Source organism: Phasianus colchicus, chromosome 7 (genome assembly GCF_987193195.1).
Source record: "Phasianus colchicus chromosome 7, bPhaCol1.hap1.1, whole genome shotgun sequence".
NCBI classification, from domain to species: Eukaryota; Metazoa; Chordata; class Aves; order Galliformes; family Phasianidae; genus Phasianus; species Phasianus colchicus.
Genome location: NC_143442.1, coordinates 15758949 through 15782969, shown reverse-complemented (window position 1 = coordinate 15782969; position 24021 = coordinate 15758949). Strand labels below are relative to the sequence as shown.

The window sequence follows — 24021 nt, the reverse complement described above, 5'->3', positions numbered from 1 at the left end:
TAGCTGAAGTTAGTATAATGTATTCATTGAATTAAGTGGGCACTAAATAGAATAATTGACTATACTGTGTTATGAAAAGTGTTCAAATCCCAAATGATTTTGAGAAAGACTAAAAAATAAAGTGCTGCTCCCTCATCTCAACAGAACATTTTCATATCTACTTGACCCTTGGAATCCAGGCACTTCTAAAAGGCATCACTTTAAAATTATTTTAAAACACTCAGTTTGACAAGTTAGTGTGGGGCTGTTTAGTCTCGTATGCTTCTACTTTGACAAGAGCCCAGAAGATTATACAAGCTAAACTGATGAACTTGGAGAGCTGAAGCAACTCAAATGTAGAACTAACAATGCCACAGAAAAAGTCTACGTAAGGATTATAATCTCAAAATGGAAGTTCAGGTTGTGCGATGTTGATTGCTTTTTATATATCATAGAATCATAGAATCACAAGGTTGGAAACAACATCTGGTCCAACCGTCTTCACACTACCACTGCTACCACAAGCTACTAAACCATATCTTGCAGCTCCTCATCCAGACACCTCTTGAACACTGCCAGAGATGGCGACTCCACCACCTATATGACCAGGGGGCTAGTCGTGTAGAACTTAATACTGCACAGAAACCTGCATCTGTGCTGGATTCAGAAAGTTAAGTAAAGTTTCCAAATCAGTTCCTTGCAGCGTTCTCTTCCTCAACATGTGGGTCAGTAAGCAATTGTTATAAATGCTCACAGCAAAATCCCACATGCTGCAGATGCTCGTTGTCCTTGTCAGGCCAAACTGTTCATCCTTTTTGCCAGATCAAATGGAAGTTCCCATTTTTATAGTACTCAGAGTACGTGAAAGATTAATAAGGCACATTCAACTTATTTTCACTATGAGTACCTGAAACCAGAGGCTGGAAATTCTAAAGTTTTTGGGTACCAAAACTTTAGAATTTCCAGGAAGAACAGACCTGGAACCCCATTGTGACGATTCAAATCACAGTACTGTAGACCAATATATTGAGAAAGTTCAGGAAAAAAAAGTTTATAGTATTACTGGTGTAGGCTATGATAGACCATATTTTCATGGCACACACCACTAACAGATGTGGTGCTGCACTTTAATTCAGTGTGAATAGCCAAGTTTCATCAAAGCACTATTATTCTCAGAAAATGCCTTCCTGGAGAATGCTAAGACTTTTGGCTTTGTAAAATTAATAGTCCGGCCTGACTTCTCCAAGTGGCCAGCATTTCTATCGGTTGTCTTACCATTAAGAATTTCACGTCCCTATTCATGAGAATGGTGACGAAAGTCCTAAGAACCCTCTATCTGTGACACCTAAGTGTCTCATTTGTTGTCAAATATGCATATGAACAAAATTTTTCTATTTAGAAATAATGAATGATCTAAAGGAAAAGGGAGATATTTCAGTAAAAAAAAACTTATCATGGAGTCAGAGTTCTTTAAAGCTCGTGACTAACGGCTCTAGACGGTTAACTCACGTTCAGTAAGAAAAACAACCCCCAGTATCTTTATATAAATGAGGAAGGAACTTTGAAGAGCAAATGGCAACAGAAGTGGGAACAAGGGAACAAGAATTAAATCCTCATCTGGAGTAGAAGTTTGTTTTGTATATTGAATTCAAAAAGGTCTTGAAACATCTTTTCCTACCCCCTTCAGAACCATAGCATGTTCGGTTTTATACTTAAAGAGATGCACTAATGCTACATATTAAATCCCCAAATTCTCATGCGTTTTTATGTGATATTCACCTACGTGATTCATTCTTGCTATGAAGTGAGGACTTACATTTGGCACTAAGTACCAAACCTGCAATTATATTTGCAATGCATAGGAAACTTCAGCTGGTAAATTTATCACAGTCCCTTAAAGAATGTCATGGTATGTAAGCACATAATTTCAAGAATAAGCCATTCTACCTTATGGATACTTCTTTAGAATATTCTCCTAGGTTTTTCCTCTGGTACCATATATGCTTATGTTATGTTATATATATGCTTATGTTATGTTTCAAGTCTGTTCAGTATAGCGTGCTTGCCATTCTCCACTTAAAAAGTGGCATGGATGTGAGAAGAGCCCTTACACTGCTTTTCCAAGTATGACATACCAGGCAAGATTTATGGTATGTCAGGACTACTGTAGATTGACCTCTGTGCTGATGGAATCTTTTTTTATACTCTGTATGATCATAACTTATCTTTGTATAGACATCTAGTTTTATATGCTTTATAGATTTTCCTCATTTCGCTTTGGTCAGAAATCTTACTATGTGATACAAAGGACAAGTGGTATAGAGTTGTCTTTCAAAAGCTGTGATTACTTTAAAGGATATACAGTAAGGCATCTGTCTGGAAGCAATTAAAAACTAATATAAACTTTCTGTTTATTTTAATCAAACATTTTCCCTTCTTTCTCTTGGTGTTTTAATACTGTTTTATTTTTTTAAATCTTCACTGTCTATAATGGCTTTTGACTTTTCCTTTCTTTTGCTTTCATTGATCAAATCTTCCACAGGTTTCGAGCAGTGTTCTGACATAGATTTAAAATTTATTTACGCTACATTCTTCCTATTTTCTTTTTGTTCTTGATCCAGGTATAAACATTGTTAGGTCCACTTAGTTATTTACATTGTACATAAAATATTTTTGTATGAGTGCAGTTAGAATATTTCTTTAGTTTCTTCCCTTTTTCCAGCTCTTCACAAACCAAAGAAATACTCACAGTTTTCTGAGAACTGAGACGACACCAGTCCAGGTTTAAATCTCAAATGTAAAGAAGATTATCATTTGAACTGAAACCAATATACTGTTTTATGATGAGAAATTTCTGATATCCAAATGCATACTTTGAGAACAGCTGACATGACTAAAATGCATTATCTTTCTCCAGAGTGCTCTTCATCACATGTTGTTTCATTTTGCATTTGTTCTTTGTAATATAATAAATGGATACGTGCACAGAATCAAAGTATAGGCACTTGAAGTATGCTGCTATCAATATTCAGCTAAAGATTATTTAGCTATTTAGCTAAAGCTAAACTTAACAGTGTCTCTAATAGACATTTGCCTGAAAAAAATTGAAGAATGTAATTCTTCATTTAGTCACTTTATTACAGCTTGAAAAATCTTGGGGTCTAGTTCTTAATCTCTTCCTCACTTGCAAGAATAAGCACTGAAAATTTAAATTGCATCAAACCAAAGGGTGATGCAGGACTGCGTACTTCCCTATTTGTTTAGTGCATTGAAAAAATAAAATAGAAGCACTGTCTCTGAATATTTATTTCCAGCAGTCTTTAGGTGCTGATTAAATATTTACATGATTCAATAGCAGTTCTGTAGAAGCACAATCTCAGGAATTTGCAAAAGTGCCAGACTGAGTTATACTGTGATGAATCGTCTCTTCTGATACTTGAAAAGGCAAGAGAAGTGTGTTCTGAAGCACCACCTCTCAAGTATTAATGTGATTTACTTTCACTAATAATTTCTTAACTTGGAAATATTCTATAAACAAAAAGAAGTGTGATGTGTGAGCTTTTCACATTATTTTCTTCTTCCCCTGGATATGTTTATTTGCATTATTTGTATTAACTTCTTTGAAAATTTCTGTGCTATTTTTGTAATGGGCAGTCTGCTTACCATAAATTACTTCTTACTTACAAGATTACTGTATGAAATATAGAACAAGTGAGACAAATATATTCTAACTCAGAAATTTCAAGAAAAGCTACACTGTTTTACAGTTTTATGACATTCATTATGCCTCCAGAATTGAAAAATCTTTCTAAACTCCTAACCATCTGCTCTGAGTAAAGCAAATGTTTGTGCTGCTACTCTCTCTAATCCCCGTTTCCTTTCTCCCACATCTGCTACTGACCAGACCACTTCTTGATTGTTATGGAGTGCTCAGATTGAAAAGATGCAACAACTTTAAAATGAGAAGATGTCATTGTTACTAAAACCTTTTACTCAGACTCTAAATCAGGCTGCAGGAGCCTTCAGGTTTCTTTAGTGATTTTGGGCAGCTACTGAATCTCCGCTTTGATTTCCTATCTATGAAAGGGAATAATATTGCTTGATTATAAGAGAATATTACTGTTGTATGTTTTAATTGAAAGCATTTGTTTGTTGTGTAATATGAGGGAATAATATTATCTTTTGAGGCTTCTACACACTGTATATAATGAAAACATTTTAAAAAGTAAAAAAACTTTCTCAGAATACTGTCTCAAAATGCCTTAAAATGAAATGATACATGAGTTGTCATTTTTTCTTTTGGAGTGTATAGAATCTTCTGCAGGTCGGGTGATTGTAGACAGTGAAATAGTCAAGTAGTTTAATAAATCTAGCAAAGCTTTCCTGCACTTCTGCTGAACACAAGCCTTTTACCTGTCCTGTAAACTATATTCTGTAAGTGCTAAACATAGAAGCTCTTCTTACCATAATGTTCTGAAAGCATTTAAAATGTTGAGAGAAAGCTTATTAAGGCTTGCCCGTGTATGGAAGCTTCCATTGGTATAATTATATAAATCAGATTTATATGACGTCTATAAACACTACACTGTACTGTATCTTGGCAGATACATGTTATTTAAATTGATTCCAAGATTTTAGGTTGCTGAGCATTGCATATTGCATGCCCTAAACACACTGGACACAAAAAAGACAAAAACAAAATGCAGTCCCCACCTCCAAATAGACACATTTGTACTGAACCTCTGCATGTTTGCCTTTAACATTTTTCAAATTTTCTTAACACTTTAGCAAGTGAAACACCCTCAAAATTGATTTAGAGGAGAGTTTGGCAACATAAACATGAATGTGCAGAAGTCCCTTTTTGAAGCAGGTCTTACAGTGCTTCAGTCTAATGAAGGAAAAAGCCACAAATCCTTTAAATTTATTGCTCCTGCTTTTGAGGGAGCTGCTTGTACAGCAGGATAGACATTCAGTAGTTTGTTTAAATATAGTTACAGAATGGCAAAATTACTTGATGCAGGAGAGTGATGGACACAAATGTCCCTTGACTTACGGAGATTTGACGAGTCAGGTTGATAACAAACCTGCTGCTCTGAAACTGCCTGCAAAATTTCCATGTGCACCTGCATGCAGAACTGGCTCTGATCTAACAGTTCAGGGCTAACTTCTGAAGGACCTAATATCAGTATGATGGGCGTGAGATGACACTCATGTCTCCATCAGTTTCTGATACTGTTGGCACACTTCAAACTGTTTGGGTTTCAGCAAGTCAACTGGCAGTGTGTGGTAGTGATGGTAAAATGTCTGCAAAGTTATTTTGGTGACAGCTGACCATATCTGCGTATGGCACATATGAAAATGTAGTAGAAATAGGTAATTTCAGGAAACGTTTGTAATGGAGTCAAAGTGAGGCGTGCTCATGTTTCCTTTCTGCTCCTCGGTGGCCTGTTAGAACACCTGTGTGGGGAACATTCATCTGGCACAGATCAAAGGGCTGCAGGTGCAGCTTTGGAACGCACCAAAGAGGTAGACAGCAGCAGGAGGCCAAAAAAATCCTGTGATACAAGTTCAAGGAGGGACTGCATTCTCGCAGTAACACAACATGTAGGTTGTCATGTAGCCTCTGACTGCAAGGATGGCACACATGGAGGAACAGATCTGGAGTTTCTCTTACTGTAAAAAATGCCATTCCTGAACTGTCTGCCAAATGTGGAGACTAGAAAGCTCCAAGGATCAAACGTTTGTATTTGAAATAATCGAACAAATAAATAATCTAGCTTTTATGATGAGTGGAAGTGTTGATCCAGGCAGTGCCTTAATATCATTGTGCCATATTGCCACACATCACATATTTCCAAGTTGCAGCTTGTATTTTCTCTTTAGACCCATCGCAGTTTATTGTAGCTAATAATATAAACATTATCAGAGTGTATCTGCAGTGATTTGAAATGTGATCGGTTTTATTTCATGTAGTTTACTTGAGTTCCAAAATATCTCCTGTGCCCTCCAACATTGTTTGGATTTTAAGACATTCCTGTCTCAGACATACTGGAACAAAGAAGGCTGAGAAAGGTTTGGTTTTAGTTTTGGTTAGTGGCAGATTTTGCATGATTCTTCACGATTGGTAGGACTAAATCCTGTTCATTTGAAATTAGACTTTTGTTTTCTGCTTCAATTTGGTATCGTGTAGCAAACTCCAGCTTTCCAAAAACATCTGTGCTTTATGGTCAGGCTTAAGTTTTTGTTTTTTTTTTTCTTCTTTACTTCAGCACCTGCCAAGAGCTGAGGAATTTTCTAAGCTGTGATTAAATGTGTTGCTTCTCATTATTCTTTTCTTTTTGGTGACTGTTTAAAAAAAAAAAAAAAAAAACAGAAATACCAAACACAAAACTTTCCAAAGGAAAACGATGAATACCTATTTTGCAGGGAAATCCATCTCTTGTGAATGTGCAAATGCAAATCATTCTTCATATTGAAAGCTCTCATGCCACTGTGTAAATGCACAGAAATTAGTTATACATCCAGGCTGAGGCACGCAGAGGACTGGCTAATTCTGTTCTCAGAAGTCCACAGAATTGTTCTTTGGCACTGTGTACAGAGAACATTTACAAATGAAATCCTTTATCACTGTAGACCTTTTCCTAAACATTTTTAGCTTATGCAATAGCATCTGGTTTAAAACAGGAAACAGACTTATAGCTAAATGACTTTTGCACATAAATATTTAAGACTATATACTGAAATGTGACACCACAAGTTATCACTTCCTGGTATGCAGCCTCTTATGCTCAGTTTTATTTTGGCAGATATAAAATACCACAGAGACATGATAAATGTAACGTCCTTTTCAGAAAATCAATTAAGTTCTAATATCACTTTGGAATGCTATAGTCATTAAGCAGTATTTCTGTTTTTAAGGAATTGCTGTTGTTTTTTCGGGGCTGGGCTTTTTTTTCAAACAATTACATACTGTCACATTTACTTAAAGATTTGACCTAGTTTGCTCCCTCTTCAGTTAGTGGCAGCTTTGCTGTAGACTTCAGCTAATAATTTGTATTAAAGGAATGTGCAATGCTAGGAGCATAAACAATATTTTTTCATGGGATACCTTTAGCTTTAGAAATACATTAAAGAGAAACATCTTATTATTCTGGAATTCTGAATACTACTTTTTTAGTTCTGGGGAGAAAGATGTATAGCATTTAATCATTTGGTCACGTTGGTGACTGACAGATGCTTACTACATGAATGCCTTTGTTTTTAATGCCCTTCCTCTATTTTGCAACCTTATGCCAAGCTTTTATTTGTATATAAACACACCTTAAACTTCAGAGTATAAACTGCAGTGCCTGCTGTTCTGTGTACTCTCTTGGTGGCCAATCTCTGTTAAACAACTTGGGATGTTTTACCCCATTTTCACCGGTCTCAGATGATTTCTGCCAGATCCAGGGCTTTGCATTGGGTAGTAGAAGGACATGGTAGAAGCTCATGTAAAAGCATGAAATTCTTCTGGGTGTCAGAACATTCAAACAGATTTTTCCAGATTTAGGCATGTCTTCAGAGATCATCAGGTAATCACGTCTGATTAATCTTAATGAAGGCGTTACTAGTCATGAATAATTAGATGGTTAATGAGACCTTCATTTTGCATTTGTTCAGCATGGGAAGGATTATTGGTATTATATCCCGTTAATAAGACAATGTAAGATGTGTAAAGAGTTGTAGACCTGCCATTGAATTATTCCCAAGACATAGATACATCTCACAGAATCACAGAATCACAGAATTGTAGGAGTTGGAAGGGACCTCCAGAGATCATCAAGTCCAACCCCCCTGCCAAAGCAGGTTCCCTACACCAGGTTGCACAAGTAGGTGTTCAGGTGGGTCTTGAATATCTCCAGAGAAGGAGACTCCACAACCTTCCTGGGCAGCCTTTTCCAGTGTTCCGTCACCCTCACCATAAAGAAGTTCTTGCACACATTTGTATGGAACTTCCTATGCTGCAGTTTCTGGCTGTATCTCATATAAGAAAAGGCTTGGGAAAACTACAGACTGAATGGTTTGCCTGAAAGATAGAAAAGACCAAATGAGAGGTGAGGCAGGGGCAGCATGCAGGTGGCTGTGTGCTCGGTGCCTCTGAGTGTCCTGAAGTGAGCGAAGCTCTGCCATCGGGGGGCTCTCAGCTACGAGCTGTTTTACCCAGACCTGATGTTCTGCTCCAGCTGACCTTGATGATGTTCCTACCTGCCTCCCACAGCCTTGGAGGGGAGAGAAGTTGTAGAAAAAATGCCATTTTCTTTTCCACATAGACAGGTCTTGATCAGAAAAGACTCAGAGGAAGCACTGGTATAGTCAGAAGGGTGAGGTGTAAGAAGTCCTAAAATGTTTATAATTTCTGAATTTTTGATCATTTGGTTTTCATTTTTTCTTATTAAAAGTGAAAGTTAACTGTGTTCGTATTGACTGTTTTCTTAGCACAGCACAGCTTTAACCTACATTTTGAAAACTAGTAATAATTTTTATGGAATTAATATTTAGAAAATATTTTCAATTATTCTGCTTTTCCTATTTGGTTCAGTTTTGCACTGAAGTCAGAAGTGACTGAGTTTATCTGTGAAAAGAAAATACTTTCACTTTCTGGAAACATAAATCATTTAGTAGAATATTTTTAAATAATATTTATTTTTTATTCAGAAGGGGAACGTACACTTCAGGAAACTGCAGACGAGAAAGAAGTCAGCATGATGACTAACTGTTTTATACCTTTCCACTAAATTTTAGCAGATCTGAGCTTGAACACTGCCCTTGTTTGCTCCATGCTGGTCAGATGATAAGGATTAATTTGCTGTGATCTATTTGTTTTGACCTTACTATGACCTTTAGGCTTTTTTATCCCTTTTCTTGACACTGACTGTCATCTACCTTGGGCAGACAAGTATAACTTCAAAGCAGCATTCTGTAGGATACTTAGGTTTATTGCATAGTCATTCATTCCAGCACATAAAAGATCATTTGTCTATAAAGCTTGTTGCTAAAAACAAGAGCCAAGTATATCCATTTTAATCTTCCCAGGTTATGCCTCTGGGTGTGTATTCCAAAAGGAATAAAAGAGGAGGCACATACTCTTTCAACTGATTCAGTCCATTATATAATTTAGTTCTTGTAGGAAGTTCCAGACGAACCTCCATCTATATGATGTAAAAATTGCCCATGTTGTCATTTAGGAGATTGGGCTTCATACATTTTCTATTGTGCTTAAAGCCATTTTAATGCTCAGTTGTCACACTTCTGCTGGGATATTTTAATCCATTTATGGGGTTAGCTCATAAATGTAACCCATTTACATGTGACCAGAGGTAACACACTCGTACGGTTCATGTCTGACTTAGGCACGTGTATGTATTGAGAGCGTTTGGTGTCTGAGAAGCTGCACAACCAAGAAGGATGATTTGGTTAATGGACAAATTTCACTTGTAAATTATAGGAACTTTCCAAAGCAGACTCATCTTTAGTGGACTCTAAGTTTACTATGCATGCTTCGCAGTCCAGTTGTTCAATGTGAAAAACACTAGACTTCTAAAATAATTTCTAGACCATTTTTGCTTTTACTTGGGCAAAATTTGAGAACATAAAATCACAGAATCATAGAGCAGCTTAGTTTGGAAGGGACCTTAGCGACCATAGAGTTCCAAGCTCCCAGCTATGGACAATGATGCTACCCACATTGTTAGTTAGGAATACATCCTCAGTTTCAAGTGTAATTTTGATTTTTTTTTTCAGTGAACATAAATCTCAGACCAGTGGGTCTGAAAATACACAACAACATTGATAGCATAATTTCACATCTCCTATAAAGATTTAAATGACATTAATCTTAAGAACTGAGTGTCTTTCAGAATGAACGAACTTACCTTGTGTGAGTTCATGGCATGACCTCATACTGCGAGAGAATCATTTATTGTCTTTTCTGTGAGACATTTTTGATAATGCTTCAAAGGGATGAAGATAGCTACAAGTACCATATCACAAGAACCATGTGGATTTATGTTTACATTCATATGGCATCTTCCCTTTGAGATTTTCCAGGAATTTTAGAAAAGTATTTCTGCAGAAGTTTGGAGAAGTTTACCATGCAAAGATTGATGCTTTTTATCTATCAGCGATGACTTAGTAATTTTTTTTTTTTATTATTTAGAAAGAAGGATTTGAATGAGAGTAGGCCTGTATCAGGCCTTTATTATCCTGCATTTTGCATGTGAAAATTGTGGGAGGCTTACCCTTTAGGAAGATCTGAAGTAAATACTTTATAAAAGGGCAAAAGAATAAGATATACAGTAAGAAACTGCTGAGGGATTTTGCTAAAGTGCATAAAAGGATTAGGGTTGGACAAAAAAAAAAATCCTTCTTTGGAAAATATTCTTTCCATAGAACTGAAGAATAAAAATATATGTTTTTTTATGGTTCATAGTTAATGGAATGGCATTTGATGCAGTAAAGGTACATTGGCTTTTTTTTCTTTCCTCTTTCCTCCACCTCCACTCCTCCTCCACTCCCCCCCCTTTTTTTTTTTTTTTTTTTTGAAAGAGCTTGTGAAAGTTTACACAAGTTGCTAGAATGAAAGTTGCCTTTTTCTTGGGACTTCTATAGTTCACATTTTTCCTCAAAAGTGCCCTCAAGTCTTTTCTCAACCATAGCTATCTCCTGTAAGTTCTTGGACCATTTCTAAAGGTAACAAACACCCATGTGGAGCTGTAAATGAAGGCTGAACAGATCATTTTTCCTAGAACCTTAATGGAAGAGAAAATGTATGGATTCTATTTAGTTTGTGTGTCACTTAAGAACACAACATATTTTTATTTATCTATTATATCTGAAGTAAAAAAAAAAAAGAGAAAATATTTTAAAAATGAAATAGATACCTCATTGCCTCACATATGAATCTTGCTCAGTGAGGAGTAAGAAACCTCCAGTACTAGCCTCTCATTAATACACGAGATGTTCACAGAATGCTTGCCAGACCCAGGAAGTCAAGTTTAGATGGAAACTTGGCAAGAGCTTACTGGCTTGTCCCTTTGAGGGGTGGGAAGGAAAGAAAAAGAAAAAACAGTGAACCCTGTATGGAAGCTTGCATGCATGTACATATGAGTAAGACTTTTAACTTCATTTTCTCATTAAAATAGAGAACAGTGAAACTGTAAAGATTCCATGTGTGTTCTTATAAACTGTGCTTTTCACACATCTTTTGTTAGACACATGGAATGTTAACTGAAAGGGCTTATCTTAAAAATCAGCAGGGTAGCTGGAATGCAATTTTACAAAACCTGGCCATCTTTCAACAAGAGTGGGTGGATTTTCAATGCAGCAAATGTTTGTGTATTAAAAAGTATTTGCCATGGTGACAAAGCTTGGAGAAACATCCCATTAGCCACAGACGGGAAGCCGTTGCAGATTGTTCTGATTATCCATGCCCAAAACTTAGTCTGGCTCTGTTTATACGGCATTTCCCGATTAAAAAAAAACAAAATTCAACATACCCCTAAAACCTGAGCAAACTGTTTGCACTTACTTACACATGCCTTGTGCTGTATTTTCTGGCTCAGGTTCAACACATGATTAGATTCTTACTTTCCTGGAACTTAAAACATGTGCTTAAAGCTAAGCATATGCTTAAATGTTCTGCTGCACTGGGACCTAAGAGGATGTCCCTGTATTCCCAGTACAGCCAGGACTCCTTGTGAAACAAACCAGAATTTTAGAATAAAAAGGCCTGTAATCTACAGCTCAATAGAGAGATGAGTACAAGTCGATAAGGGTTTGTAGTGATGGATATTCAAAGTATTGTTGAAGGTAGCTTGAGAGAGCACACAGGTATACTTTACATATGCATACAAATGTTACCTGCTAAAGTCTGTGGCAGCTGTATTAATCACAGTCCAAGTCCTTGTTAGTAAGAACTGTTATATCATACCACCATGATTTTGATATGAAAGCCTAGAGCAAAGTAAGCCATCTAAATGGCAGGACATTTACAACTGTCTCACTATTGTTGCAAAACAGCTCTTCTTTTCTTCCTGTTTTTCCACTTCTTTCCCCACTTCTAAGATCAACATTTTGAGATGTTGTTCTTAAGAGTATTACACCTCACCGGAGAGTTAGGAATCCTTTCTATAAGCAAGAATTAATTTCTGCTCCTCTGACTGTCACTTGCATAGTGAATGTCAAATGATACTCTCTGGAAAATGCTCAATTCTAGCTGGAATTAATATGTACAAGTGGAGTGGACAAAGCAGCCTGTAAGGGCAAGTGGGATCATTGGATGCTATAGGGAAATAATCACAGGGCAGAACCAACCTGGAATAAAAGCCTCAAGCCCTAACATCTCTACTTAATCTTTTGGACTTGGAAGCCCACTCATTCTTGGTTTTGATGCTCAGAGTTATGTGCCTTATGAAGCTACTTCATATGATTACAGTGTCTTTTAATTATTTGCTGTACTGGGGCAGAAGAAGAAATGTGGAGCTACACAAGAGGTAAAAGTAGTGGATATTTTATCATAGAATCATAGAATGGCCTGGGTTGAAAAGGATCTCCAAGGTTATCTAGTTTCAACCCCACTGCTGTGAGCAGAGTTGCCAACCACCAGACCAGGCTGCCCAGAGCCACATCCAGCCTGGCCTTGAATGCCTCCAGGGATGGGGCATCCACAACCTCCTTGGGCAACCTGTTCCAGTGCTTCACCACCCTCTGTGTGAAAAACTTCCTCCTAATATCTAACCTAAACATCCCCTGTCTTAGTTTAAAACCATTTCCCCTTGTCCTATCACTATCAACCCATGTAAACAGTCATTCCCTCTCCTGTTTATACACTGCCTTCAAGTACCGAAGTTTAAATTACTGTAGTTTAAATTAAACGTTCTGGAACAGAGAGATATTTGCTGTCCAGATAAGTCAGAGCACAAAAACCCTGATTCAAAGCCCATTTGTGTGGAAGCAAAAATTTTCTAAAACCAGTGGTCTTTGAATACAAACCTAAATATACTGGGAAAATTTCCTGATGTATGCACAAATGAACCAGGAACTGAAATAAATCCCTTTGGATTCAATTTTAACCAAAACATTATTGGCAGAATGGATTTTGAATGAAACACTGTTTTTTTTTGTGGAAAATATAAGTTAATTTAAAGTATACTGGACTGATGATTTTACAGGTCATGTATGAATTTATGCATAAATGCCGTATCTCTTAATATAGACTACAAAGTGCCCTGTCTATCTATAGACACTGGCATGTTGGCTGTTGTGGCTGAATTCCATACCAAAGCTTGTGGAAAATTTACTTTCCCAGTTCAGGATGGAGACTTCTTCCAAGAGAAAGAATGTAAAATTGTAACAGGAAGTAAGTCAGTGTAAAATTTCGAAGTCTTTTAAATATTTAAATAACATTAGCACTGTGCTGAAATACTCATTTCCTAATTGCATAGCACACAACATCTTGGTCTTGCTAAGGCCTCCAGTAAATTGAAAGCAGACTAAAACAAGCTTTCATACAAGAAACATCTGGTTATTTAAGTTTCCTTCTTTTAATACTAATTTTAACAACTCCCAAACGTGGATAGAAATACTACCTTATACTTTTGTTTAAAGTTCATTTCCTGTCCCTGGGATATTCACTGACCTTTTAATGCTGGCCATTTTGCTTTCCACTTTCTTATTCCTATTCTCATTGACTTCATTCCATTCTTGACCTCTCTTCCCCTCAAGAAAATTAAATGCAGTCCAAAACATGTAGGACACCAATTAGTTTTACAGCTCGTCTTACCTCCCCTCCTACTGCATTCTTCAGTTCATTGAGCGTACTCCACTTTTATTCTTTCAGCCCTCACAAAACCTATATCCCCACAGCAAAATAAACACTGTTGGCATGAAATTAAAGCCTTTTTCTGCTCTTTCTCTTCTGCTACCTAGTATCAACAAAAAGTGAACACTAGACACTCAAGAAAAAATATGAACTAGCTTCTACCTTTGGCTTTTAAAAACAAGCTTTATTTTCTAGTAGTTACAATATGATAGAGGTTTATAGTGCTTTATAACAATAAATCTTGACTAAACAAAAGGTGAAATCAATCTTCTTGGATACTGTGATTTACTTGTTTATCTTTTAATTACTGAGGTGTTGGAACAAGAGTGAACATCTTATTTGTTATGATGTCTGTGTCATGAGAAAGCATATTCTCTCTTCAAATTCATACCATAAACTATAAACATAAAATGTAAACATAGATCATGATTCTACTTATATTAAAGCTATTATTTAAAAACCAGACATATTTTCTACTGTTGCCTTGGTATGAATCTGCAGTGTCAGTTGTGGTTAACAGTAGGAACTTGCTTAATAAATCTTCTGTTACTGGCCTACCCCCTGACTCAGTGAGACACTCGCTGAGAGCATACACTGTTCAGAACATAGCTGGGAAGATGGGAACCACTTCTCACCTCCTGATTTATGTTCCAAAGTAGAAGATAAGCACATATTTAAGTATCTTTTTGATAAACTCATAGTGACCATGTGGCTGGCAGAAAGAAATAAATCATGAAATTCGGTTTTACTATACACAATCACAGATCCAAACAACCAAAATTTTACCTTGACTCCAGTCTGGACATGATGCATGTGTGTGTTTGAACTATCACCTTTTCATGTTTTTAGATCTATATTTTATACATTATTCTGAGGATATATTTTCAAATATGTATCATATATGTTTGTATATGCACATAAATCTTTCTGCTGGAAATGGCAAAGTGGCTTTTTAAAATCCCTTTTCTTTAGTGGTACTTGAGCAGAATCCTGCTTATATCTAGTCTAAAGCATCCTGCATTTCAGAAAGGAAAAGCTATAAAACTTGCTGTAAAAAGCTCCTTGTTAAATGGAAAAAGTTCATCACATACATTTTAAAGTTTTTATTAACTTATTAATGACTATGTGATATTCAGTTTCTTGAAGTAATCTGAAGACTGTGAGGAAAAGCGTGAGTTCCCTATCCTCTTTTAAAGAATCACTATTTCTTTGCCTGTAAATAAATCTTATCACCATGAGCCAGAGAACACAGCTTTTATTGATTTATTTTCTTTTTTAACCAGCTTGTATTGTCTACAGACACATATCTATTCTGAAACCTTAAGTATTGTTCACAGTCTAAACTATTTTTTCTCCACGCTTCCAAGAACATTTTATGACTCTTCAAAGTGGATATTGGACCAGTATGTTTCTGTCTGATTTAATCTTTATGACGTAAAAAAACAAATTACTAAAGCAGAAGTGGTCTCTGTGTAGTAATGTTTCCACTTACAGAGATATTTTATTTTGCTTTCAGCATTGATGATATTAGTGTCCAGATAGATACTGGAACCCACACAGTTTTGTAAATCTGCCTTGTAACTTTACACACAAATCATGAATTTCATGGATGAACCCTGGCTATGCTTAAGAAAAACCCTAAAATATACTATTTCCTTTTATCAGTATTTGCCCTAAGAAAGTGATAAGCTTATTTACAAGTGCTATGTATTTCTGATAAAGATTACTCTCTTCATTGTTTCTTATTGTTCAAACCACAGGAGAGAAACTTCTTTGACTTTATTTCTTACACTTTCTCCTTATCTTGGTAGATTAAGAAGAAATCTTGTTAAAATTTCCATTAATATTTAGATATCTGAAATTCTGAAAATACTTCTTGTAATCGCGTGCTTCAGGCAGAAATAAAAACTAGTGAGAAAGAAAAATCTCACTTTCAGTGTAGTAAGGCTTGGTCTTCTGCTTTCTTGGAAAGCAATGGGGGCCAATTTCTGGCCCTGCATTGCATGAGCTCCTGCTCTGTCACTGTGCTGATTTGTCATACCTATAGTTCTGCTCACATGTTGCTATTGAAATTGGAATCTTCTAATCAAATGCAAGTTCAAAGAAAACTTGAAGTGGTGAGAATTATGCACAGAGAAGGAAGAACATGCCTCAGGTAAGTGGCAATGCTCCACATGCAAATGTGATTTACCTTTGGAACGTACAGTTACAACTACATTAATACTCCTTGTGATCCATCAGCACTTCGTAACGTTTGAATATAGAACTAATGTGGCATGAATAACTAGAGGATTATATCCAGCTTTGATTGTAAAAGCTTGCAAAGACCTCCTAATGTACAGAATGCTTATGATGACTGGTGATTCTCTCCAGGCGTATTTTCTTGTCAGGATGTTACTCTTGCTGCTCCAGACTTTGTACTGTAGCCACTCAGTTTTTTATTTCCTAGTGCAGTGGAGAATGGAATAACTCTGTAACACAGAAGTGCAGCTATCAGAAGAAAATATCAAAATTTAGTTTGGTTGAGAAATAGTCTGTGCTGAATTTCCTGCTGGATCAGAACCCATGACAGGGGGCTCCCATAAAGAAGGCTGAGCTCTGTGCTTGGTTGGTGACTGTGTCGCATAGCAGGTTCCCTTTCATGGCGGCAGAGCTAATCTGCAGCCCAGATAATCCCCTGCTGGTAACTGAGAGCTGATTACATTTGGTGACCTTCTGTACTGGCAGTGTTATTTCCTGCATCCAAGAATTTAACTTTCTCACTCTGCTGAAAACTGGGGGCATGTGAATATCTCCAATCAGTCACATGAATGGAGAAGATAACTTCTGCTCAAAATGTGAGTACACTATCCAAGGACAGCAGACGGAATGAGCAGTTATGAACACTCTGGATTCCCTGTATTCACAAAGAAAAAAAGAAAAAATAAATTTTAAAAAACTGGACACCCCAAAATGAATGGGATGTAGCATCAAATTAGGAAGTTTCATAGATGATGCAATTGAGAGTATGCCATACATCATTTTGGATTACATTTGTTGGATTAGTAAATTTTTTACGATATGAATGTGAAAAGTGTGAATATGAAAATTATTTAAATGAATAATTAGAGACCGAATTTTCCCTGTAATTTTCAAAGAATATTTTAGAGAAAGAAAACCTCTCAGAACAACAATTCTATTAGATACATCTCAATGAAATCACTATAATTCTTCTTCCAATATCTTCCAATATTTTCCTATTAACTCAGAAAGTGGATAATTAAAAAGGAATGTCTTTCCTGTGGCTGGATTTTTGTGCAGGTGTAGCACAACTCTCATCATTCAACTTTGAAAAGTTAGGATGCATTCAAAAAAATCTAAAATCTAGTCTAAATCTAATAAAATCTGGTCATTGTATAGGTTACAGTCCAAGATTAGTTGCTTGTTCATATTTATTCTTTAATTTTGCACTAATTGTCTTTTTCTCAATTGAATCACTCATTTCTGTAACTGCAGCCTCCATACATTTGTTCCCATATACACACAGGGCAAAATGATGCCATTTAAACTTCCCTAAGCACTGCCAGTATTGTGGTTGCAATATAACACTATCCCCATATCCTATAAAATCCTTGTTTTATAGAGATCTACCACTTTTTCATGCCTCACAGTCCCACAATCTTCCCAGCTCACATAGAATCATAGAATCATAGAATGACTTGGGTTGGAAGGGACTTCAAGGATCATGAAACTCCAGCCCTTCTGTCACAGGCAGGACCGCAAACCTCAATATCTAATACTAGACCAGGCTGCCCAGGGCCCCATTCTACCTGGCCTTGAACACCTCCAGGGATGGGATATCCACAGCCCCTCTGGGTAGCCTGTTCCAGCACCTCACCACTCTCTTGGTAAAGAACTTCCTCCAACCTAAATCTTGCCTCCTTCAACTTAAAACCATTTCCCCTTCTCCTGCTGTTATCTACCCTAGTGAAGAGTTGGCTCCCCTCCTGTTTGTAGGCTCCCTTTAGGTACCGGAAGGTTGCAATGGGGTCACCCCGCAGCCTTCTCTTTTCCAGGCTGAACAAGCCTGGCTCCCTCAGCCTGTCTTCGTTGGGGAGGTGCTCCAGCCCTCTGATCATCTTTGTGGCTCTCCCGTGGACCCTCTCTAACAGTTCCGTCTTTCTCGTGTTGGGGGCCCCAGACCTGGGCACAGTACTCCAGATGGGGCCTTACAATGGTAGAATAAAAAGGAACAATTGCCTCCCTCTCCCTGAAGGCCACCCCTCTTCTGATGGAGCCCAGGATACCATTTGCTTTCCTAGATATAATAATACACTGCTGGCTCATGTTTTTAATCCACCAGGACCCTCAGGACCTTCTCTGCAGGACTACTCTCAAGGATTTCTCCTCCCAGTCTGTCTACATGCCTGGGATTCCTCTAGCTCAAGTGCAAAACCTTAAGTTATAAGGGAGAAATAGCATAAATTAGTCCTTATGTGATAATGCAATTGAAGAAGCAGAACAGGGATAATTTTGGTATGCTTTTTCTGAGAACCAGAAAAGAGATTCACATAGAGTATTATACATCTCACCTTGCTTTCTGCCCAGCTGAGCTAAGACTATTCTGGCAATATTTTAATTCTTGTAGAACAATACAAATCTGTTGAAATCAAACAGATTAACAGAAAAGTTTCATTAAAAATAATTAACTGAAAAAAATAGAAAATACATTTGAAGGCTTACTGTGCATGAGATTTTAATGTCAATCCCAAAATGACAGCATGAAAACAAATGAATGGTCATGCCAGAAACAAATGTTTTCAGAATTCATTTCAAAACAAGTCTCATTTTCATAGCTTGCAATTAACTTTTATATATGCCTGACTAACTTGGTGGGTAGAGATTTTGCCTGAAAAGCTACAAAAGCATATTCCCATATTAGGGGTTAGCCAAAGGAATTCTAAATCAGTATTAAACCTGAGTTTAGTACATAATACATTCATAAACTTTTTATGAATTTAGGAGCCATATGAAGAAGTATATGGACAACACTTTGATTTTGTATGCTCTTTTATTTAATTACGGGTACCTCAGCATTATGGTGCTGGGAAGAAGGATTTAGATTTGGGTTTGCCACTGACTTATCTGATAAGTTTTCAGTCATTCAACCTGTATGACGTTCACCGTTTAAGTCTCATAAACGGGGGATAGAATTGGTTAAAGCTTTGGTATTCTGAGATGAGGAATATTGTAGGAATATCTAAAGGCTGGTCTCCTACCCTACATTCACATACAAATATATTTGATAAATGTATTAGAAAAGTATCATAGGTATTAAATGGTGAAATGTGAAACAGTCTTAGAACTTTAAGTAATTCTTAACTTGCAACAATCATTTATAGATAATGAATGAAACATGAAAAAGCATAGATATTTCTCTCTTCTCTATGTATCCTCCATGACCTTGCCGTTCAGTATATACACCTACTATTAAAATTAGGGTACCAGACAAGCCTGGCTACACTACACTTAACCATATTTACTTTAGTTCTGGGCTTTTATCTAATCTAAGTAAAAATCCTAATTAGAATAAAAAGTAACATATATATACATGTATTTTTAAGATTTTCAGTGTGCAACATCTATAAAAAGTCTTCAAAAACATTAATTTCCTCCTTGACATACTTTCATTTTGACCTGGTTGCACAGATTTGTATGTTTAGCTGTAACCGCGTGAATATATTCCACAAATGTTCACTGATACACAGTATCTCCTATGGTAAGCATCTGATGTAAAAGAGCATATCTGAAATACTGAAATATTACCCTGAAAGACAATGGCTTTTATGACAAGTAAATTTGGAGGTCAGTTTGCAGGTACTTCCAGGCACTGAAGTCCTACACATTCTTTCATACCTGATCCTTTTTAGAAGAGGAGTCCTCAAATATTTTGTCTGAATTCCTTGCTCAATGAACCTACAACAGAAATAAAAGATTAAACCACAAGCCACATGTACTAAGTCTTTCTTTAAATGACATACGAAGCATAGAGTTTATATGGTAACTGAGTCTGCAGATTCAATTTCTTTTGGAGAATTCTGAGGACTTAATTATTTTCTGCCTGATTTGACTGCTTTGTTGCTGTGCGACTGTTCCCATCTAGACATTACAAAAGAACAAGACAATAGATAAGATTAAAATTAAGAAACTTTTTTTTTTTTTTTTTTTGTCACTTCTTAAATAGAGAGAAAATCCTCCTAATTATTAACTCACAGGATAAAAATTGGAAACAGCAGTATATCACAAGGTCACAGTACTCTCACTCATGTAACTACCTTAAGTCTTATTTATTTCAGGGATGCAATATTACACGTGGCGATCTTAAGAGACACAGAGAGTTGATATATACATGCATTAATTTCTTTCTCCAACAAGGTGTTTTTTTAAATGTAGATATTAAATATTGAGAAGACCAAAAGCAATTTTAACCTGTGACCTCTGTGGCTTTAAATCCACAAATTTCTGTCACATTGGGTTGGAAAAAAACAAACATGATGCAAACACTGCAGAAAACAAATGTTATACCATGGATGACAAGGAATACAAGTTTAGTGGTTTGGTACATGTATAAGGGCATAGGTCACATTATTCTGCAGAGATGTTTCTATTCATCTTCAGAGTATAAAGTGCTCCTCTTAAAAATTTTATTATTATTATTATTATTATTATTATTATTATTATTATTATTATTATTATTATTTTATCTCTGAGGCTGTGAGGCGCATACTATGCCCTGCAGGCTTGGACTCCTGTATCTATTTGGTCAGCATGAAGTGGAGGAGAAGGGCAGCTAATGACTCTAGCCAGGAGCTGGGGATTCAATTTTTCTGTCAGTAATATGAAGCTGTGTGTTAGAGAACTCAGATAACACATTTCACCAGTGAAACAAACAGAAAGGAGTGACAGTGAACAGTGTTAGGATCTTGTATCTCTTCTAGTCAGCTATCAGCAAAGGTAAGGCCTTTTAGAAGATCTAAAGAAGTGACAAGATGCAGCCATCTATACTGTTTCCACAGCTGGTGACAGAGAACTGCAATGATCAGGTGTTACTGTGGATGGCTGGAGTCTGTCCCAAGCTTGGTTTTGGAGTACCATTTTAGTTTTGGCCTGCTTCCATCAGTGCAGCCCCAGAAAACCACCAGGTGCCAGAGTGGACACTGTAAATTTTATATTCATGCTTTTGTTTTTACATTTATACCTAGATGATGATGTGTTTGCACACCTGGTCACCTTACTGAAAAATGAAGCTGGTCAGAGCCCAGCACAAAATGACTACAAGTTGAGAACACATGCAAGAGATGGAATTGGTCCCTCGAGAAAAACTCAACAAAAAGATGTGGGAGGAAGTAAGATTGGCATACTTTTTTTTCAAACAAGCTCATTACAATATATATTCAAGCTTCCCAATATTTGGCTAAATTCTTTTTCTATATGCTACAAGTAGGATTGTGTGATTTTTTTAACCATAAGTAATTATTTCATCTGGATAGAAATTCAGACTGTGCTAAGTGCAGCAAAATATGTCTGCTTTCTGATTGGAGTTTAGTAAAATTTGCAGAGAAATGAAGATTTCATACATATCTTATGATCTTCCAATGGCACACTCCTGCATATTACCACGAATATTTGGAGTGAAGATTAACCAACATAGAATGATGCATCCAAGCACTGTGAAGCTTTCAGGACAGAACTTCCCTTTTTCTTCCACAAAACCTCATTTCTTGCACACAAAAGATTTTCCCTTCAGGCACTTCTGACTTGTTATTATGAGACGTAACTGTACGCAAGCTGGTTAGCAGTGCAGGTAACTGTAACTTGTTTAACAGCAGTTTGTATTAACACCTGCCCTGAACAGGAAAATAGCTACATTCCACCTGAACACATTCAGCAACAGAAACAGAGACTGCAATGAACAACACACTCTGTAAGGACTAAGCAATGAATAGAAACACATTTTTTTCTTTCCAAAATATGCCAAAAAGTAATTGGAATTTTTACAGGTGGTTATTATTTTAAATCCCTTTCTGAAACAGAATATTTAGAATTTTCCATTCCTGCAATATTTTCTGCCCAAATACTTTAGAGTATTAATGAACTGGTCTTACAGAGAAAGTACAGTTGTTTTTCAGTAATAATCCACGTATAACCAATTACTTAAGAGCAAGACAATTCATTACTAAGAACAGGAGCAGAACTCACTTTCCACTTTAGGAGAAAAAAATGCCTATAAAGTGTTCTTTGCCTTATTCCCTAAATTAAGTAGATGCCTGTGTACAGCATTAACAAAACATTTCTTCTTGTATACTTTATCAACAAAATGTATGTGCAAAACTGTTAAATCCAAAACTATTCTTCAATATTGTCAATAGGGGTTTGATGTGAAAAATAGGCCATATAAAACGTTGTAGATTGAACAAGCTATTAAGTCCATCTCAAGAGCAAAGTGATTTTCACAAATTTTGAGAGATGTTAAAAAAAAAATAAAAATTCATGTAATTCAGTAGGGACAAATGTAAGGTGATGTGAAAGAGTATTCAACTGAAAAAATACAAATTGAGGGAGGAATATTTAGGTAGCAGTTGTTTAGGAAAGGACTGAGGAGTTTTTTTGGATCACTACCAAATGCTAATCAACAGTGTCATTCTGTTGGGATAAGGACAGGCACCACATGGGAATATGGAAACACAATCCTGTCCTGCCAGATGTGAACCAGTTCTGCTCTGCTCAGCAGAAGCTGAAGGATGTTAGAAGCAGAGAGCATTAGGAATAAAACTCAACTGGAACAATGTGTCCAGATGCAGATATGACACTCGAAGAAATCTAGTGATCAGCCAGAGTCTAAGAGATAGGAATTAGATATTCAGATCCAAGAAACAAAACCAGAAAAATCTGGAGTTATCTCACCAAAAAGAAAAAATAGAAAGCAAAGAGGTCTGGCAACCTTCATGTGTAGAAAGAGTTGCTATGAGAAGTCAAGAGAGAATTTATTCCCATGTTTGTGAGTGGCAGCACAAGAAAGTCTTAGATTAGATATGAGGATTAGATTGTTTATTTTAATAATAAAGATTATTTAAGGCAGGAATGGACAGCTTGGAGATATTGTGGAATCCCCTTGCTTAGAAACTGGGCAAATATGTATCAGAAATGATGTAAGGAGAATTGTATCTGTCTCTGAGTAGTGCTTGACTGGTCTCTCAACCTCTTAATCAGCCCTGTAATTCTTTGAGACCAGTTGAGGTTCTGACTATCTGATAAGTATCTGGTGAATATTAACAAGCACAGAGATTTGACAGATGTAATCTGACAAACAATTACGAAGAGATACAAAGAGTGTCATATGCAGCTTGACCAAAGTCTTCTGACTTTAGAAAGAAGTCAAGGAAGTAGTAATGGGAGGAATGAATTTCCAAATACACCACTAAAAACAACCATCAGAACAGAACAAGCATTTGGCCTAGTAAGAATAGCTCATCACCTAAATTTTTCAAACAAAACAAAAATTCTAGTCTTAAATATTATATGCAATTCAAAATTAATCAGATAAAATAGACTAACTGGGCACCTTAAGAGAAACTAGCTCCGAACTTGGAAATCTTTGTAATGTTTGTACTGTATGTGCAGTAATGTCTTTGCATTTCTTTCTTTTTTTTTTTTTTTTTTGAGAAGCCAGTCTGTTTTCATTAGTTCTGCAGTGAAATTATTTGAAAAGCAAAACACATGACAATGATATCATCCTGATTATTAATTTGTATTAATTTGTGCATATAACTATTTAGAAAAAAAAGAAAAAACAAAATCTATCATGAAATGCAGCAGCTGTGCTTTATAGAAAAGATGATATCCTTCATCAAATAACGATGATGTACTCTGTGTGCTTAGAAAAGCCTTCTGATCTGTTTGCCATTTTCACACAAAGATTGCATCTTTGATTTTGCCAGCATTAGTATTTGGAAGGATAATCAACACAGAAATGCTCAGGTTTGACAAGCGGTGTAAGATTTCCGTAAACAGTTCTTCTCTCAGAGAGATATTGGAACCAGATAATATTAAGGGAAATTATGCTGCCTGAAACTCTGATCTTCAAAGAGAATATAAGTATAGATTGAAATCAGAATGGACATTTAGGGATATTAAATGCAAATAGT

At 36.3% G+C, this 24021-nt stretch overlaps 1 protein-coding gene and 1 long non-coding RNA gene across 3 annotated transcripts in view; one reads left to right on the top strand and one right to left on the bottom strand.

Annotated features, from left to right (window-relative positions):
• Positions 1–24021, top strand: part of RBMS1 (RNA binding motif single stranded interacting protein 1) — a 345593-nt gene that overhangs the window by 118354 nt on the left and 203218 nt on the right. The window lies entirely within an intron of this gene.
• Positions 13894–24021, bottom strand: part of LOC149917236 (uncharacterized) — a 64465-nt gene continuing 54337 nt past the window's right edge. Inside the window, exons 3-5 of the long non-coding RNA XR_016468013.1 lie at positions 19733–19792; positions 18409–18476; positions 13894–16733 (exon numbers count right to left, since the gene is read on the bottom strand). This is a non-coding gene — a long non-coding RNA (uncharacterized LOC149917236). The remainder of the gene's footprint in view (positions 16734–18408; positions 18477–19732; positions 19793–24021) is intronic.